Consider the following 13,937-nt stretch of genomic DNA (forward strand, 5'->3'; position numbering starts at 1 on the left):
ACTCAAACCACTCTATAGCTAAGAGGAGTGGTGAAGGCCCAACAAATCTCCCTGCGCTCTCCAGCATCATTGTTTTGTTCTTAAGTTGGTACAACTGGTCTTATGAAAATGGCAATTGTTCTGTTTGTAGGATAGTGACATACAACATTCCACTTTCTCAAGAATTTTCTGGAATGTTGTTCTGGGAGTAAGATTCTGTGGGCACACAGCAGAAGTAATGGGTAGACTGTAATCAAACATATACAATGGTTTGTTCCATGTATTGAAGCCCAAAGCTCACAATTCCAGGCTCCAAGCATATGGCTGTGGGTGCTGGCACAGTCCCTGCTCTTGTTGTGTATAGGATTAGGGAAACATGGGTACATGTAGAGTGTTGCTAACTCAAACTGACTCCACCCCTGACGACTATATCTGGCTGACAGGATTGAAGTCTAATAAAACTAGTGTCAGGCCCAGCTTCCATCTAGAAACTCAGAGACAATCCAAGTCAAAAATGGATTTCTGGTGACTTAATGCAAGTACCACTCCTGTTCTGTCCCTGAGCAGAAAGTAAGATGGACAGAGGAAGTTTAGATGCTTTAGATGTGTGGGTGATGAAACCAGGATTCCATGATTGGACAGAAAGCATCAAAAGATGGTCAGGAGACAACATTAGGAATGCAGGCAAAGAAGTAAGGCAGACCTCGCTGGAAGGCAGGTTATTTTGTTTGTTTGTTTGTTTGTTTGTTTGTTTTCAGTGTCTTGGTTACTGGGGAAAAAATAAAACAGAAACAAACTTCTGGGACATTTGATGAGATGGGAGCTATTTGTCCCTGCAAAATCTTCTAGCTTTTGGAGTTTTTCCACATATATCCAGAAAAGATTGTAGATAAAAGCCAAAGTGAATGTCCTGCATTTTTCTGGGTCCAGTGGGTCGAAAGGGTGTAAATTTGTAAAGCTTCCTGTAAGTCCTTGAGATGTGCCCCTGGAAACTCTTATGGGCCCTGAAGAACAATAGTAGTCTTAGGAAAAATTGTGAGTTTTCAAGCTGCACCATGAATTCCAGTCATAATCTACCAATAGAAAATGTCCAGGGCCTGGGAACCAGCATACATATTGGGGTGACAATCAGGGTGTTTAGATGGGAAATTTCCTTAAAAGCAAGTAGATTTTCAGCATCCATACCAATTGATGAGGCCAGAAAAAGCCTTCCTTGACTTTGCTTCAATGTGAGCCCTTTCCTCTGAAGTAAAGTAATAAAAAGTAGATTCTGGGTACCATCCCAGGTGGAAGAGAGAGGACGGAGGACAGATGATAGGAGTATGTTTGGTGTTCAGGACGTATCAGAAAAAGGGGTATAACAGTTAGACAGATCATAAGTAGAAAAAGGACCATAGATCAGGGAAGGGCAACAGGATAGTCTAAGTCACTGCCCTTCCAAGGAAGTAGTGGGTATTGCCAATGTGGAAAAACACAGGCTTGAACCTGAGTCAGGTCCAGAGAATGACAGGCTCTTAAGCAGGAAGCCAAGGGCAGTGAAGGAAATAAAAGAAGTTGGGTAAAACTGTATATCTCCAGGAGGGATATTGATAATCATGGGAGGGATGGGGGATTGGAAACAAGGGGTATAGATAAATAAGGGGAAGTGAAAGAATTTAGAACGGGGGTAAGAGTGGAATGGGATGGAACAGAGGGTTCTGATGTTGGAGGAAGGAGGATGAATATGGAAGAGATGCAGGAAGACAAGGATGAAAGAGATGAATGTGGGTTAAAGCAAGGAGGAAGGGAAACTAGCAGAGGATTCTTGGACTCTGAAGGGGGAAAGACAGGCAGTGGGAGGCTGGTGATAAAGATTTTACAGGATAATCTTTAGAAGCACAAAAATTAATCTGAAAGGGTGGGATTTGAACAAGTGTCAAGCATTGCTCAATATAACTGGAACTTATCAGGGTGGCCAGAGTCTCCATGAACTTGAGACTAACTACCTTTGGAATGGCTGACCTCCAGGGACCTGGTAATAGCCCTCCCACTTCATAGAAGGGTCAGGCAGTCTCACAGTAAGTGCACAGCCTTCATTTTGAAAATGCATCTCATAATAGCGCCCAACCACTTTGGGAAAATTTCTTGAGCTTACATCACAGGGGTTGATGAGACAGGCTGACTCCTTGATTTGACAGGCTTCAAATTGGCAGTACATGAGATTAGGCCTAGGAACACAGACTTCAGGAAGATAGTCAGAAAATTCCTTGCCATTAGAAACTTCCCTAATACTACACAAGGCTGCCCACTTTCACCCTACCTATTCAACACTGTACTTGAAGTCCTATCCAGAGCAATTCAACAACAAAAGGAGATCAAGGGGATACAAATTAGAAAAGAAGAATTCAAAATGTCACTTTTTGCAGGTGATATGATAGTATATATAAGTGACCCTAAAAATTCCAGCAGAGAACTCCAAAACCTGATAAACAGCTTCAGTGAAATAGCTGGATATAAAATTAACTCAAGTCAATGGCCTTTCTCTACACAAAGAATAAACAGGCTTAAAAAGAAATTATGGAAACAACACCCTTCTCAATAGTCATAAATAATATAAAATACCTTGACGTGACTCTAACTAAGGAAGTGAAAGATCTGTATGATAAGAACTTCAAGTCTCTGAAGAAAGAAATTAAAGAAGATCTCAGAATATAGAAAGATCTCCCATGCTCATGGATTGGCAGGATCAACATTGTAAAAATGGCTATCTTGCTAAAAGCAATCTACAGGTTCAAGGCAATCCCCATCAAAATTCCAACTCAATTCTTCAACAAATTAGAAAGAGCAATCTGCAATTTCATCTGGAATAACAAAAAACCTAGGATAGCAAAAACTCTTCTCAAGGATAAAAGAACCTCTGGTGGAATCACCATGCCTGACCTAAAGCTTTACTACAGAGCAATTGTGATAAAAACTGCATGGTACTGGTATAGTGACAGACAAGTAGACCAATGGAATAGAAGTTAAGACCCAGAAATGAACCCACACACCTATGGTCACTTGATCTTCGAAAAGGGAGCTAAAACAATCCAGTGGAAAAAAGACAGCATTTTCAACAAATGGTCCTGGCACAACTGGTGGTTATCATGTAGAAGAATGGAAATTGATCCATTCCTATCTCCTTATACTAAGGTCAAATCTAAGTGGATCAAGGAACTCCACATAAAACCAGAGACACTGAAACTCATAAAGGAGAAAGTGGGTAAAAGCCACAAAGATATGGGCACAGGGTGAAAATTCCTGAATAGAACAGCAATGACTTGTGCTGTAAGATTGAGAATTGACAAATAGGACCTCATGAAATTGCAAAGCTTCTGTAAGGCAAAAGACACCGTCAATAAGACAAAAAGGACACCAACAGATTGGGAAAGGATCTTTACCTATCTCAAATCAGATAGGGGACTAATATATATAAAGAACTCAATATATATAAAGAACCAATATATATAAAGAACTCAAGAAGGTGGACTCCAGAAAATCAAATAACCCCATTTAAAAATGGTGCTCAGAGCTAAACAAAGAATTCTCACCTGAGCAATACCAAATGGCAGAGAAGCACCTGAAAAAACGTTCACCATCCTTAATCATCAGAGAAATGCAAATCAAAACAACCCTGAGATTCCATCTCACACCAGTCAGAACAGCTAAGATCAAAAATTCAGGTAACAGCAGATGCTGTCAATGATGTGGAGACAGAGGAACAGTCTTTCATTGTTGGTGGAATTGCAAGCTTGTACAACCACTCTGGAAATCAATCTAGTGGTTCCTCAGAAAATTGGACATAGTATTATTGGAGGATCCTGCAATACCTCTCCTGGGCATATATCCAGAAGATGTTCCAATTGGTAAGAAGGACACATGCTCCACTATGTTCATAGCAGCCTTATTTATAATATCCAGAAGCTGAAAAGTACCCAGATGCCCCTCAACAGAGGAATGGATACAAAAATGTTGTACATTTACACAATGGAGTACTACTCAGCTATTAAAAAGAATAAATTCATGAAATTCCTAGGCAAATGGTTGGATCTGAAGGGCATCATCCTGAGTGAGGTAAAACAATCACAAAAGAACTCAAATGATATGTACTCACTGATAAGTGGATATTAGCCCAGAAACTTAGAATACCTGAGATGTAAGATACAATTTGCAAAACACATGAAACTGAAGAAGAATGAAGACCAAAGTATGGACACTTTGCCCCTTCTTAGAAATGGGAACAAAACACCCATGTAAGGAGTTACAGAGACAAAGTTTGGAGCTGAGACAAAAGGATGGACCATCTAGAGACTGCCATATCCAGGGATCCATCCCATAATCAGCCTCCAAACGCTGACACCATTGCATACACTAGCAAGATTTTGCTGAAAGGACCCTGATATAGCTGTCTCTTGTGAGACTTTGCAGGGGCCTAGCAAATACTTAAGTGGATGCTCACAATCATCTATTGGACGGATCACTGGGCCCCCAATGGAGGAGCTAGAGAACGTATCCAAGGAGCTAAATGGTTCTACAACCCTATAGGTTGAACAACAATATGAACTAACCAGTACCCTGGAGCTCTTGACTCTAGTTGCATATGTATCAAAAGATGGCCTAATTGGCCATCACTTGAAAGAGAGGCCCATTGGACATGCAAACTTTATATGCCCCAGTACAGGTGAACCCCAGGGCCAAAAAGTGGGAGTGGGTGGGTAGGGGAGTGGGGAGGGAAGGATATGGGGGACTTTTAGGATAGCATTGGAAATGTAATTGAGGAAAATACCTAATAATTAAAAAAAAAAGAAGAAGAAGAAACTGCCCCACCACCTGTCCTGAAGCAAGAACAATGGGTTGGCAGTTTCCAGCCTGCCCCCACACCTTAGGGATAGACTAAAACAAAGTCCACCCACCACAGGATACCTCAGTAAAAGTTTCCAGCCACCACACCCCAGTAATGGTTCTGGAATGCCCAGAGATAGAGTAAGACAAAGCCTTATTCCTGTATTCCCTTAATGTACTTTAAATTGGGCGAGAGAGCTCAATTCTGGGTCTATCTTGATAATGTGAGACCCCAGCATGTTGGACTTCTGCAGAATAACACACTCTGTGTTTATGTACTATTTGAGTCTTGGTGTCATTCTTTGGAGAATCATGGACCCTTATGTTGTAAGAACTTAAATTTGCTGGTCAGCATGTTAGGAGGAAACTATATTAATAAAAGCAGTAAAAGATTAATATGAGCAAACGGAGTAGTACCATGTCTTAGTCAGGGTTTCTATTCCTGCACAAACATCATGACCAAGAAGCAAGTTGAGGAGGAAAGGGTTTATTTGGCTTACACTTCCATACTGCTGTTCATCACCAAAGGAAATCAGGACTGGAACTCAAGCAGGACAGGAAGCAGGAGCTGATGCAGAGGCCATGGAGGGATGTTCTTTACTGGCTTGCCACACCTGTCTTGCTCAATCTGCTCTCTTATAGAACCCAAGACTACCAGCCCAGAGATGGTCCCACCCACAAGGGGGCTTTCCCCTTGATCACTAATTGAGAAAATGCCTTACAGTTGGATATCATGGAGGCATTTCCTCAACTGAAGCTCCTTTCTCTGTGATAACTTCAGCTGTGTCAAGTTGACACAAAACTAGCCAGTACACACCAACAATGAAGATATGTCCTCGTATAAGACCTGGACTGGATTCCCACTTGTTAGAGCAAGTATGTGCGTATGTGTGACTATGTGTGCATGACTGTGTGCATGTGTGTGTGTCTTTGTGTGTGTGTGTGTGTGTGTGTGTGTGTATACATGTGTGGGTACTAGAAATATCCAGTCCTGGCAATGAAAGGAAACTTTCTTTGTTGTAGACAAAAAGCAAAATAAACTTTAAATAATGGTGGTACCATCTAGTGGAGGAATCTGGAGAAATTGACAGAATCTCAATCAAGAGAGTGCAGATTGCAGCCCAGTTCCCCTTTCCTAGGTACCATCACCAAAATAAGGGTCTGTGTAGGGAGACAAAACAGAAACAGCAGTGTGATTAAAATCAAGAAATCTAATTAATTCCTTAGGCCAGACTTGCTCTGATAGCATTCAATCACTCTCACACACAGTTGGCCAGCCATTCTTTAAGGGCAAAACCAGATATGCCCTGAGAAGCCCAACTGGAAAACCATATCCACACTATTGGTGACCCTACTAAGTCTAGTGAAAAGCTTCTCCTCAGACATTTTTCTTCCCAATATGAAGGACTTCAAAACAGGACTGATAATCTTTAACCAGAACCCAAATCAGAACCAGAACAGGATTCTGTATACAGACTTGCCTCCTAGGACTGTTAGAAGGACTCAAGATGTTTTGTTTTCTGGGAGAACATGAGAGGAGTGGGGAATCCTGGAGCATTTTCAGGGAGCACCATCTCTGCCAACTCTTCCTGGCAGAGAAGTAATGCCATGGAGTGAGGCTCAGTCCCTGGACCATGAGAATTCTTGCTAGGGGCTTCAAATGAAAAGAAAATTTAAAAAAAAAAAATCAATTTTGATAATCATGCTGATTAAACCAAGCAAAAGTATATGATTCCTTTTATTAATGGTCCACAGTCGGCTAATACCTCTAAAATATCTCTTAGTGTCCAAGTTCATATATATCATGTTTTTTTTTTTAAAAAGCCACAATAGTTCAGTATTTTAGGGAACATGTCAGCAACAAATTTAAGGCAGCCTTTTAACATCTGTTTCCTTGCAAACGTTCCAGATACTTCATGGCAATTATTTTTAATTTACATTTCCTCTTAATTGTTTCAGTTTTGTGTTTAAACTTGCACAAACATCAATTAGTTTGGTTAACACTTCTGAGCCAGGGTCAGAGTCACAGACAATCCCCAAAACGTTGCTAAGACAAATGTGGCTACTTGGGTTTGGGAGGCTGAGAAGTGTCTAGGTAGACACAAAGTAAAGTTGAAATGGTTTTTACAGATGCTTTTGATCAAGCCTGATGACCTGAATTCAGTTGCTGGGACTCATACAGTTTGGGAGAGCAATTCTCACAGGTTTTCCTTGGAACTTCACAAGAGAACTGTGACATGTGGTCTGTAGGTGCACGTGCAAGCACATGTGTGACACAACCAGATAAATTGTAATATGTTAAGAATCTGCGGAACTCGAGCCCCAGGGTACCTTGCCAGCGGACTCGCCCCACACCTGAAAGGGCCCACACAGGATTCCCCACGGGATCCTAAGACTTCTTGTGAGTGGAACATAGCGCCTGCCCCAATCCAATCGCGCGGAACCTGAGACTGCGGGAAATAGGGAAGCAGACTACCCTGGCCTGACCTAGGGCACAAGCCCCTTCCACTCCACTCGAGCCCCAGGGTTCCTTGCCAGCGGAGTCGCCTGACACCCCCAAGGGCCCACACAGGATTCCACACGGGATCCTAAGACCACTAGTGAGTGGAACACAACTTCTGCCAGGAGTCTGTTTCGAACACCAGATATCTGGGTACCTTCCCTGCAAGAAGAGAGCTTGCCTGCAGAGAATACTCTGCCCACTGAAACTAAGGAGAGAGCTACCCTCCCAGGTCTGCTTATAGAGGCTAACAGAGTCACCTGAAGAGCAAGCTCTTAACAGTGACAACTATAACAGCTAGCTTCAGAGATTACAAGATGGCTAAAGGCAAACGTAAGAATCCTACTAACAGAAATCAAGACCACTCACCATCGTCAGAACGCAGCACTCCCACCCCACCTAGTCCTGGGCACCCGAACACAACCAAAAATCTAGACCCAGATTTAAAAACATTTCTCATGAAAATGATAGAGGACATCAAGAAGGACTTTCATAAGTCACTTAAAGAATTACAGGAGAGCACTGCTAAAGAATTACAGCCCTTAAAGAAAAGCACGAAAACACAACCAAACAGGTAGAAGTCCTTAAAGAAAAACAGGAAAACACATCCAAACAGGTGATGGAAATGAACAAAACCATACTAGAACTAAAAGGGGAAGTAGACACAATAAAGAAAACCCAAAGCAAGGCAACGCTGGAGATAGAAACCCTAGGAAAGAGATCTGGAAACATAGATGCGAGCATCAGCAACAGAATACAAGAAATGGAGGAGAGAATCTCAGGTGCAGAAGATTCCATAGAGAACATCGACACAACAATCAAAGAAAATACAAAATGCAAAAGGATCCTAACTCAAAACATCCAGGAAATCCAGGACACAATGAGAAGACCAAACCTACGGATAATAGGAATTGATGAGAATGAAGATTTTCAACTTAAAGGGCCAGCTAATATCTTCAACAAAATAATAGAAGAAAACTTCGCAAAAATAAAGAAAGAAATGCCCATGATCATACAAGAAGCCTACAGAACTCCAAATAGACTGGACCAGAAAAGAAATTCCTCCCGACACATAATAATCAGAACAACAAATGCACTAAATAAAGACAGAATATTAAAAGCAGTAAGGGAGAAAGGTCAAGTAACATATAAAGGAAGGCCTATCAGAATTACACCAGACTTTTCACCAGAGACTATGAAAGCCAGAAGAGCCTGGACAGATGTTATACAGACACTAAGAGAAAAAAATGCCAGCCCAGGCTACTATACCCGGCCAAACTCTCAATTACCATAGATGGAGAAAGCAAAGTATTCCACGACAAAACCAAATTCACATAATATCTTTCCATGAATCCAGCCCTTCAAAGGATAATAACAGAAAAGAAGCAATACAAGGACGGAAATCATGCCCTAGAACAAGCAAAAAAGTAATCCCTCAACAAACCAAAAAGAAGACAGCCACAAGAACAGAATGCCAACCCTGACAACAAAAATAAAAAGAAGCAACAATTACTTTTTCCTTAATATCTCTTAATATCAATGAACTCAATTCCCCAATAAAAAGACATAGACTAACAGACTGGCTACACAAACAGGACCCAACATTCTGCTGCTTACAGGAAACCCATCTCAGGGAAAAAGACAGACACTACCTCAGAGTGAAAGGCTGGAAAACAATTTTCCAAGCAAATGGTCTGAAGAAACAAGCTGGAGTAGCCATTCTAATATCGGATAAAATCGACTTCCAACCCAAAGTTAGCAAAAAAGACAAGGAGGGACACTTCATACTCATCAAAGGTAAAATCCTCCAAGAGGAACTCTCAATTCTGAATATCTACGCTCCAAATGCAAGGGCAGCCACATTCATTAAAGACACTTTAGTAAAGCTCAAAGCACACATTGCACCTCACACAATAATAGTGGGAGACTTCAACACACCACTTTCATCAATGGACAGATTGTGGAAACAGAAACTAAACAGGGACACAATGAAACTAACAGAAGTTATGAAACAAATGGACCTGACAGATATCTAGAGAACATTTTATCCTAAAACAAAAGGATATACCTTCTTCTCAGCACCTCTCAGGACCTTCTCCAAAATTGACCATATAATTGGTCACAAAACAGGCCTCAACAGATACAAAAATATTGAAATTGTCCCATGTATCCTATCAGACCACCATGGCCTAAGACTGATCTTCAATAACAACATAAATAATGGAAAGCCAACATTCACGTGGAAACTGAACAACACTCTTCTCAATGATACCTTGGTCAAGGAAGGAATAAAGAAAGAAATCAAAGACTTTTTAGAGTTTAATGAAAATGAAGCCACAACGTACCCAAACCTATGGGACACAATGAAAGCATTTCTAAGAGGGAAACTCATAGCTCTGAGTGCCTCCAACAAGAAACGGGAGAGAGCACATACTAGCAGCTTGACAACACATCAAAAAGCTCTAGAAAGAAAAGGAAGCAAATTCACCCAAGAGGAGTAGACGGCAGGAAATAATCAAACTCAGGGGTGAAATCAACCAAGTGGAAACAAGAAGAACTATTAAAAGAATTAACCAAACGAGGAGTTGGTTCTTTGAGAAAATCAACAAGATAGATAAACCCTTAGCTAGACTCACTAGAGAGCACAGGGACAAAATCCTAATTAACAAAATCAGAAATGAAAAGGGAGACATAACAACAGATCCTGAAGAAATCCAAAACACCATCAGATCCTTCTACAAAAGGCTATACTCAACAAAACTGGAAAACCTGGACGAAATGGACAAATTTCTGGACAGATACCAGGTACCTAAGTTGAATGAGGATCAAGATGACCATCTAAACAGTCCCATATCCCCTAAAGAAATAGAAGCAGTTATTAATAGTCTCCCAGCCACAAAAAGCCCAGGACCAGACGGGTTAAGTGCAGAGTTCTATCAGACCTTCAAAGAAGATCTAATTCCAGTTCTGCACAAACTATTTCACAAAATAGAAGTAGAAGGTACTCTACCCAACTTATTTTATGAAGCCACTATTACTCTGATACCTAAACCACAGAAAGATCCAACAAAGATAGAGAACTTCAGACCAATTTCTCTTATGAATATCGATGCAAAAATCCTCAATAAAATTCTCGCTAACCGAATCCAAGAACACATTAAAGCAATCATCCATCCTGACCAAGTAGGTTTTATTCTAGGGATGCAGGGATGGTTTAATATACGAAAATCCATCATGTAATCCATTATATAAACAAACTCAAAGACAAAAACCACATGATCATCTCGTTAGATGGAGAAAAAGCATTTGACAAGATCCAACACCCATTCATGATAAAAGTCTTGGAAAGATCAGGAATTCAAGGCCCATACCTAAACATGATAAAAGCAATCTACAACAAACCAGTAGCCAACATCAAAGTAAATGGAGAGAAGCTGGAAGCAATTCCACTAAAATCAGGGACTAGACAACGCTGCCCACTTTCTCCCTACCTTTTCAACATAGTACTTGAAATATTAGCCAGAGTAATTCGACAACAAAAGGAGATCAAGGGGATACAAATTGGAAAAGAGGAAGTCAAAATATCACTTTTTGCAGATGATATGATAGTATATATAAGTGACCCTAAAAATTCCACCAGAGAACTCCTAAACTTGATAAACAGCTTCGGTGAAGTAGCTGGATATAAAATTAACTCAAACAAGTCAATGGCCTTTCTCTACACAAAGAATAAACAGGCTGAGAAAGAAATTAGGGAAACAACACCCTTCTCAATAGTCACAAATAATATAAAATGTCTCGGTGTGACTCTAACTAAGGAAGTGAAAGATCTGTATGATAAAAACTTCAAGTCTCTGAAGAAAGAAATTAAAGAAGATCTCAGAAGATGGAAAGGTCTCCCATGCTCCTGGTTTGGCAGGATCAACATTGTAAAAATGGCTATCTTGCCAAAAGCAATCTACAAATTCAATGCAATCCCCATCAAAATTCCAACTCAATTCTTCAACGAATTAGAAGGAGAAATTTGCAAATTCATCTGGAATAACAAAAAAGCTAGGATAACAAAAACTCTTCTCAAGGATAAAAGAACCTCTGGTGGAATCACCATGCCTGACCTAAAGCTTTACTACAGAGCAATTGTGATAAAAACTGCATGGTACTGGTATAGAGACAGACAAGTAGACCAATGGAACAGAATTGAAGACCCAGAAATGAACCCACACACCTATGGTCACTTGATGTTCGACAAGGGAGCTAAAACCATCCAGTGGAAAAAAGACAGCATTTTCAACAATTGGTGCTGGCACAACTGGTTGTTATCATGTAGAAGAATGCGAATTGATCCATACTTATCTCCTTGTACTAAGGTCAAATCTAAGTGGATCAAAGAACTTCACATAAAACCAGAGACACTGAAACTTATAGAGGAGAAAGTGGGGAAAAGCCTTGAAGATATGGGCACAGGGGAAAAATTCCTGAACAGAACAGCAATGGCTTGTGCTGTAAGATCGAGAATTGACAAATGGGACCTAATGAAACTCCAAAGTTTCTGCAAGGCAAAAGACACCGTCAATAAGACAAAAAGACCACCAACAGATTGGGAAAGGATCTTTACCTATCCTAAATCAGATAGGGGACTAATATCCAAAATATATAAAGAACTCAAGAAGGTGGACTTCAGAAAATCAAATAACCCCATTAAAAAATGGGGCTCAGAACTGAACAAAGAACTCTCACCTGAGGAATACCGAATGGCAGAGAAGCACCTGAAAAAATGTTCCACATCCTTAATCATCAGGGAAATGCAAATCAAAGCAACCTTCAGATTCCACCTCACAGCAGTCAGAATGGCTAAGATCAAAAATTCAGGTGACAGCAGATGCTGGCGTGGATGTGGAGAAAGAGGAACACTCCTCCATTGTTGGTGGGATTGCAGGCTTGTACACCCACTCTGGAAATCAGTCTGGCGGTTCCTCAGAAAATTGGACATAGTACTACCGGAGGATCCAGCAATACCTCTCCTGGGCATATATCCAGAAGATGCCCCAACTGGTAAGAAGGACACATGCTCCACTATGTTCATAGCAGCCTTATTTATAATAGCCAGAAGCTGGAAAGAACCCAGATGCCCCTCAACAGAGGAATGGATAGAGAAAATGTGGTACATCTACACAATGGAGTACTACTCAGCTATTAAAAAGAATGAATTTATGAAATTCCTTGCCAAATGCATGGACCTGGAGGGCATCATCCTGAGTGAGGTAACACATTCACAAAGGAACTCACACAATATGTACTCACTGATAAGTGGATATTAGCCCAAAACCTAGGATACCCAAGATATAAGATACAATTTCCTAAACACATGAAACTCAAGAAAAATGAAGACTGAAGTGTGGACACTATGCCCCTCCTTAGAAGTGGGAACAAAACACCCATGGAAGGAGTTACAGAGACAAAGTTTGGAGCTGAGATGAAAGGATGGACCATGTAGAGACTGCCATATCCAGGGATCCACCCCATAATCAGCATCCAAACACTGACACCATTGCATACACTAGCAAGATTTTATCGAAAGGACCCAGATGTAGCTGTCTCTTGTGAGACTATGCCGGGGCCTAGCAAACACAGAAGTGGATGCCCACAGTCAGCTAATGGATGGATCACAGGGCTCCCAATGGAGGAGCTAGAGAAAGTACCCAAGGAGCTAAAGGGATCTGCAACCCTATAGGTAGAACAACATTATGTACTAACCAATACCCCGGAGCTCTTGACTCTAGCTGCATATGTATCAAAAGATGACCTAGTCAGCCATCACTGGAACGAGAGGCCCATTGGACACGCAAACTTTATATGCCCCAGTACAGGGGAACGCCAGGGCAAAAAGGGGGAGTGGGTGGTTAGGGTAGTGGGGGTGGGTGGGTATGGGGGACTTTTGGTATACCATTGGGAATGTAAATGAGCTAAATACCTAATAAAAATGTGAAAAAAAGGAAAGGAAAAGGAAAAAAAAGAATCTGTGGAAGCAGGGCGTGGTGGCACATGTTTTTAATCCCACCACTCTGGAGGCAGGGGCAGGTACATTTCTGAGGCCAGCCTGGTCTACAAAGTGAGTTCCAGGACAGCTAGAGCTATACAGAGAAACCCTGTCTCAAAAACAAACAAACAAAAATCTGTGGAAATTATCAGTAAGCCAAAGTTCAAACATATTAAGACTAATCCTCATATAGTCTCCAATCATTATCAGGCAGAGCAGGAACAACTGGTTGGTAGACAGGGGGGAGAAGACTTAAGAAGTCTACTGTTTCCTTTTTACCAGGAAATAGGCTCAAATTATAGATAATACAAAAGGGTTGAGGACAAAACAACTTAACAATGATATTTAAGCTCTCAAATGCCACTGATCTAGGGACACATTTATATTTCATCAAAGAGAAGCAAGAAATTGAATTGAGTACGAATGTGAGAGATCCAAGTGCCATTTACCATAGGAAAATCTGTCTGAACTTCAAGCAACAAGCTGAAAGCTACGCTTATCCCAAAAACTCAGTCACAGAACATATTTTAACACATGCTAACATTCTCATCTCAGTGAGTA

General features: G+C 40.9%; 1 protein-coding gene across 1 annotated transcript in view; it reads left to right on the forward strand.

The window, feature by feature from the left end:
* The window catches only part of 3830403N18Rik (RIKEN cDNA 3830403N18 gene), a 314,245-nt gene that overhangs the window by 38,124 nt on the left and 262,184 nt on the right, over nucleotides 1-13,937 (forward strand). The gene's annotated exons all lie outside the window — the stretch shown is intronic.

This window comes from Mus musculus, chromosome X (assembly GCF_000001635.26).
Source record: "Mus musculus strain C57BL/6J chromosome X, GRCm38.p6 C57BL/6J".
NCBI classification, from domain to species: Eukaryota; Metazoa; Chordata; class Mammalia; order Rodentia; family Muridae; genus Mus; species Mus musculus.